Genomic DNA, 7,571 nt, shown 5'->3' on the forward strand with positions numbered 1-7,571 from the left:
TATCGATGAACTCTTAAGGATCTTCCGCAACTTTAGACCCATAGAATTCCAGAGGATTTATCCTATTGAACTCATTCACTTTAGATGCTGGCATACCCACATTTGGATTCACGGGGACCATAACCTCCCTATTGGCTTGGGACATCACGGCTTGAGCCAAAACTTGAAAAGTAGTCCTAAACTCCACATTAGTCACTTACTCGGCCAAAGGGTCAACCGAAGCTTGAGGAGCTTCGTGACCAACATCTTCTCTCTCATTCCTTCTAGAAATATCCCTTCAAGTAGTCATATCATGTAAACTATCGGGTGAGGATTAGGAGAGAGACCTTATAGAGTTAAACTCTATCTCACGACTTAGAGTAATGAAGAAGTGAAGTTTCCTAACAATCTTGTAGCCTCCTATTCATAAATGTGGCGCGCTTCACACTCATGAACCAGACTCTACTTGACGTGGTTTTGAGACATCCTAGAACCTCTCTAAACCTTGTGCTCTAATTACTAAGTTTGTCACAACCCAGGGGCATCCCCTAGATGTAACATGGCATAGAAGACCTCGAGATGCCTCATATAAGACAATTATCTTTCATAGTCAAGATAATAGAAATCGATAAGATTTAAAACATTTTCAACATAACCAAAGTGTTATAACACGAAGCGAAAGTCTAATACACTTGTCTCCAAAACTATCTAATATAATAAAATCTTGGGACGCAGCCCATACACCAATGGATGATAATCCGGAATGTCGAACCCTACTTTTGGATAAGAAATGTAGGCAAAGTATTTGTTAGTACAAAAATGTACTCCCTCTGTTTCAAAAATAATGAACTCCTTTCCTTTTTAGTGTGTTTCAAAAAGAATGATCTCTTTTTATTTTGTAACATTTTAATTTTAGCTTTCCACATGGCACATTTAAGGCCACAGGATTAAAGGTCAATTTCCTACATTTGACATAACTTTAATTTAGGACCGCAAGATTCAAAAGTCTTCTTTATTTTCTTAAACTTTGTGCCAAGTCAAACTAGGTAATTTATTGTGAAACAGATGGAGTACTAAATATGATAGCTTGCATAAACAGAACATAAAAGTTAGACAACATAAGTCATAAAGCATAATTAATGCACGTAATAGATCATTTCACATATAAGAAGTACTTCTTAAAGTAACCTCAATTCATACTTAGTCAAAACCTGGGTAACCACCACTAGTCTTACTCATCATGGAAGGCCAACTCAAGAAAAAATCCGAGTTCATCACCTATCATAACATATCCTAGCTTATCCTTTAAAGACATTGAAGTCGCCTTTTGCCTTAATATAAAGGAACATGGGTAATCGCCTCTTGCCCTTTGACTTTTTCTTGAGGGTTGTAGTGAGGGCTTCCTTCTTAAGGAGGGGATGGAGTTCTTAGAAAGCATGACAGGATCATAGGTAGTCGACTCTAGTCCTCTTGCTTAGGATCATGGGTAGTCTCCTATTGTCCAACTTACTATGGGATCATGGGTAGTCGCCTCTTGTCCCTACATCATATTACATGGGTACTCGTCTCATGTCTTTCTATCATATGAAAAGGGTACTCGCCTTTTGTCTTTTACATAGGATCATGGGTATTCACCTCTAGTTCGACTCTAAGGAATATGGGTAATCACCTCATATTCTTCTCATTAGAGGTCAAGCGTAATCTCCTCTAGCCTCATCATTCTCATAATTCCTAAGCTTAGATTCACTTTATGTGAGCACTCTTTTCAACCTAGAATCATTCAATATGAGGAAGCCTTTTACATTCATACATAAAAAAATCATGTGGGAAAATCCCCTCCACAATAATTATATCAATAATCAACAATTCACAACATATGCTTCATTCTCAAAGAAATTCATATCATAACCATCACAAATTCTTCAATCTCAAGGCAATTCATAATGTACCTTAGTTATCTTATAATAATATACATAAGTCCATCAATTCTCCTTTCATAGAGTAAAACCCATTTATATCAATTTCATCTTAGAAACATGGGTTAAGCATGGGTACATGGGATTTCATCATAAAAAACCATAGAATCCTCTTAATTCATGCATAAAAAATCATAATTCAATCAATTGAATCAAAATTCATAAAGACTCACAACTTAGAAGAAAACCCTAACTCAAATTGGGGAATTTCTACTTTTCAATTGAACTTAGGGGCTCCATGGATGAAAAGCTATTATACCTTGCTATCAAAGCCCAGAAAAATTGGATAATGGAGACTTGACCTTGATCCCTAACTTCAACCCTTCTTCTTCTTCAAGTTTCTAGAGAGAGAAATATTTTGGAGAGGATGGATCCAATTTATTTTGGTGAATTTAATAGAATTACTTGAATGGGTTGGATTTGGGGGTAGAATCATATATATATATATATATATATATAGGGGTCCTTACTATAGGCAAATGACATAGTATTGTTTTAAAGAAATATGGAAAAGACCTAACTACCCCTTAACTTAAAACTGACGTAGCCACTTGATGGAATGCCACACGAGCCGTCAAGAACTTCATAGCCCATAGTGGCAGCCATGGTCCCTGACTAGTGGCTTGGCAAGCCTCCCCACAAAATCCCCCTTCGCCACGACCCATCCACAGCCCGTCTTGGCCTTCATGATCATTCATGTGGCTCGTGTGAGGGTCTGCCCTAGAGGGGTTACTGCCTCCCTCTTCACGGGGCAACACCACACTTTGTGGTTCCCACCACAAGCCATCATGGTTCTCGTGGGAGTTAAGCCCCATTTGGCTTGGTGTTGTGAGCCACAACGGGCAACATCATGCCATGTGGTGCCCTTCAAGGTTCATCTGGGCCCTCGTGAAGGGTGTTGAGGTTCCAAAACATTGGCTTGTGACTTGTTACCTAGCTCGTTGCTTAGTCTATTAGATTCTAAGATGTTACATATTAAAACCGTGGAAACAATAACAACTAAATCACAATGAATCTCCAAGGATTTGGAAACCCTAGGTCTACACAATTTATGAGAAATTGAAGAACTGACTAAATTATAAGGACCTAATAGTTGAAAGGAACCTACAGTTAAATCCCACATACCTAGTGATGAAAACTACCGAAAAATCCTTTGCATTTTGGGGATGAACTTGAGAAGACCTCGGGTTATTCTTGAATAAACTATCACCTCTTTTCACTTTTTTACATGCTACGTTAAATGATTTTAGGATAATGATGATTCTGGGTATTTTCTGACTAGATTATTAGGCTTAGACTGAGTAAACTGACTTAGTTTAAGCAATAAATGACGAAGTTTAAGCACCAAATGCATAGGGGAAAAGACCAATGTGACCCTGACTTAAAAGTTGACGAAGTGACTTCAAGACAGTCTTCATGGGCTGTCTAGAGCACCACGGCTCGTCAAGTGGATCGTGAAGATGCTTTGCCCAATGGGGCTTCACTATTTCGGGCACAACCTTTTACTCCAAACTTGGAATTAGGAAAAATTTATGGCATTCAAAAGAGGATTCAGAGATCTCTAAATTGATAGGTCACGGATCACCTAATTTATTTTGTGCCAAATGATATAATTGTTTGAAGTAAACCCTAAGCTCCAAGTCTGATAAATCTCCTTCACGGATGACTTTACAGTATGTGTGAAGCTTCATGGACCGTCTAGGCGTCTGTGGTCCTTCACATAGTCGTTGGGGGTGAAACCTCACTTAAAACTGATAAGGTGACCTTCAAGAGGGGCTTGATGGCCCGTCTAGTGGGTCATCATGCTGCCCTGCCTGACAGAGTGTTAAGTCCACGATTTGGAATCATTTAGGGATTTATTTTAATAGATTTAGTGTCCTCAAATGCATATTTTGTGCCAATAATTGATGTAAATCCTTTATTTTCAGGTATTTGGATTGAGGAACAAAGCATGGACACTAATGAGCAAAAAGGAACAAGGCAGCTGAAAGAACGAAAAAAAAAGGCCTGAGGATTGCCTAAACCATTGGGCGAGTCCCCGAATGGTCGTGGTATCCCATAATGTTGCAGTGTGCCAATCCCGTAAGGAGAAAATCAAGTCGGTGATAGAAAGGAGTAGTCGGCAAGTCGCCGAATGGTTCCGCGATGCAGTGCTATATCGCCCAAAGTTACAGAACTTGAAGATGTTGAAGGCCAAAGTAGAAAGGCGATGGAATTAATCAAAGGGTGGATCACCAAGTGGATCAGCGATCCCGACTTATTGCACCGAATGGTCCTTCGCAAAATATTTTTGGTTACTACAAATACATTTTAAAATTCTTAAAGTAGTATTTAATATGAGAGTTTTCAATATAGAATTGGAATTAGTAGTTTTGAAGTTGGAGAATTAAGTATTGAGACAATATTTCCTTAGCTTTGAAGATTTGAAGATTTCCATTTTTGAGAAATTGGAAATGGGTGTTGAAGGTTCTTCATCTTAGACCTCTGTAAAGACAATATTAATCTTACCCAGTTGATGGAAAATGATTTTTATCTTTTTATGATGTCTAGCTAAAACCCCAATTCTTGGGGTGTGATCATATGATTATGGGTTGATTTAGCTGATGGGTACTATTAATTGATAGCTTAAATGTTGTTTAAAGGTAATTTCATTCAATAATTGTGGCTTAATCTAAAGGGTTGAAGTTGAAAATGCAATTCTACCTTCATGTTTTGGGCTTGCTCGAGAGACAGGTTTTATAAACAAGATTACTGAATTGATGGTCTGTGGGTATTGGGTTGTTATGGGTTCAGCTCGAGAGAGTGAATCCTAAACCCTTTTCTACATATTCAGCTCGAGAGAGTGAATGGACTAAAGCATAGGTTGTACTTAATTGTTGCTTCTTGGTATTCGAGAGAAATCGATTTGATTCAGGGTAAACTGTTCGAGAGAATGTTTATCCCCACTAAAGTCTAGCTTATTCGCTGATTTACAACTATTTACTATCAATTGCAATTACCCAATTGTCTAAATTAGTCCATAATCCAATCACATCCCAGGAACCTGTCTCGATATTATCCTTTTCGTATTTATTTGTTGTTGTAGCTGATAATTGCAATCAAAATCCCCATATTTGACACTTGTGTCACCCTTAATTTGAACTATGTTTTTACTCGTAATTTTTTATTCCTATGATGGACTAGAGCATATTCTTACTTCCCTATTGATTCTCTATTACAAACCACCCCCATGTGGTATTCGACCCCAACTCACTTAGTCGGGTTATATTACTGACTAACAATCGTTGGCACTTAGTATTGGATGAATTGTCCTGATACGTGAAATATAAATGGCGTCGTTGCAGGGGAGTGGTGTTGTTTGAGAATTTTTAGTTAAGTTGGATTTTGTTCTTTTTAGTCATAGTCGAACTTACTTCATTTTAGTTTTGTTTTGCTTGTTTGTATTTTGAAAATGGAATTATGATTGTGAACGGCAGCAATGGCTGCCAAGTAGGCCATCACGATGACATCGGAAACCTTAACGATGTCAACGAGCCTAATGCTAATGACCCCATCTTATTGGTGGTATTGGTGCCATCCGCTTGCCTCCGGGCGAAGGGAATGCGGTGTTCCACATCACAAGTACTATGTTGCAACTCTTGCTATTGAAGGGGATGTTCAGCGGTTTGTCTTATGAGGATCCCCATGAGCATATTAGAAACTTCATGGATGTATGCGGACCGTTATCCTTCAAGAACATCTCCCAATATTCGGTCCGGTTGAGGTTGTTCCCGTTCTCTTTGATGGGAGAAGCATGTATGTGGATGGCTAAATTGCCACGTGAATCAATCACTTCATGGGAGGAGTTGGTCACCGCATTTCAAGTGTGATTTTTTCCTCCTTCGAAGATGACGACTCTTCGGGACAGCATTTAGAGCTTAAAGCGTCTTGAAGGCGTGCCAATTCATGAAACTTGGTTGCGATTCAAGAAGTTGGTTCTTCAATGCCAAACTCATGGCTTGCCTAACAACGTGTTGCTGCAGTATTTGTACTAGAGTCTTGACTCGGTAAATAAGGGTGTTGCGGACCAGCTTTCTCTAGGAAATTTGATGCAGCAACCTTATGTGATAGCAGCTCAGCTCTTGGATAGCATGACTACCATAAACCGGATATGGTACACCAGTGAAGATTAGGTCTCCCCTCTCACGTTTAAATTGACCAAGGAGCAGATGGAGAAAGACCAAGAGAGGGACCAAAACATGGCCAAGATCATGAGACAACTTGACATTTTGTCCAAAAATGTCATGGGAGCTAGTGCTCGAAGTGTCAATGTCGTGGGTGTCGGGTGTGCTAATCCGAAGGAGTCCAAGTTTGAGGCCTTGTATAATGACAAGGCGAAGTTCCTAGCCAACCAAGGTGGTGGTTATCATTCAAACTACCCGAGGTAGGGTAGTAACCAAGGTTGGAATAGGGATAAAGGTTGGAAGGATCGCGATCGAGAATGGAGGGACCGTAATCCAAATTGGAAGGATGGGGAAAAGGATAGTTATGTCCCTCTCCATGTGCACCAAAAACCAAAGGATTCGAAAGGTGGCCAGTATGAGGATATGCTTTCTCGTATCCTCAACAAAGTTAAGGGGTCAGACAATATTTTTAAAAAAATGAAAGAAGATGTGTCGACCCTTATCCAGACCGTATCGATCAAGCAGTTGGAGACCCAAATGGGTCATATATCATCTCATTTGAACCCGAGACATTAAGGGGTTTGCCTAGTGACACTATGGCTAACCCCAAGAATGAAGTTTAAGTGTGAACTTGCGTCGTGTCGCAACGTTAACTAAGGCGCTGCTTGGGAGGCAACCCAATTTTTATTTTCTTTCTTTTTAATTTTGAAATAATGGTGTGTTCAATGTGTAAGTCAAAGTGTGTAAAGTAGTTGAAAAGTGCAGGATAATGAGCTGATAGTCCAGTTGGCGCATCACCAAATAGGTCGGCGAGCCCAACCTAGACCGCCACTAGACTCAAGACATTTTCAAAGTGGAGTCTGTGAAACTCGGCGAGCCTATGAGCAACTCCATGAGTCGGCGATCACGATCTAGTCTGCCATTTGGACCCTTACAATAATTGAAAGTCCTGTAAAACTCGGTGAGGTAAGTACCCACTCGGTGTGTCACCGAGTGGGTCGGTGAGCACAACTAATGTCGTCGAATGGGCGAGAACTGAACGATTTTTAAAAAAGGCCAAAGGTTTAAACTTTCAAACTCTTTCACTTTCCCTCACTTTTGAACTTACCAAAACTTGAACTCGCACATTAGTTTCCATATTTGTTGCATTTTTATCGTATTTGAGTTGTTGATTATGTGTTCAGAGTGGATTACTTTGCCGCCTAGCATTTCAGTCTTTATTATTCGACATTTAAGGTTGGTTTTCGTAACCCTGAATTTATTTTTATCGAATTTGTACTCATTTGCAATTATCTTATCCTAGTGATGTGTGTTGGGCCTCTCTGATCTTAATTGTTGTTGTATGTGCCTGTGTTAATTTGAAAACCTTGCCCGTAATGTTTATATCATTGAATTCCTATGATTTTGTGCCTTAAAATTAGTTAACATTTGTGGGGTTGTGCTTGCATGTCAT

This window comes from Solanum stenotomum, chromosome 7, assembly GCF_019186545.1.
Source record: "Solanum stenotomum isolate F172 chromosome 7, ASM1918654v1, whole genome shotgun sequence".
Lineage (NCBI taxonomy): Eukaryota > Viridiplantae > Streptophyta > Magnoliopsida > Solanales > Solanaceae > Solanum > Solanum stenotomum.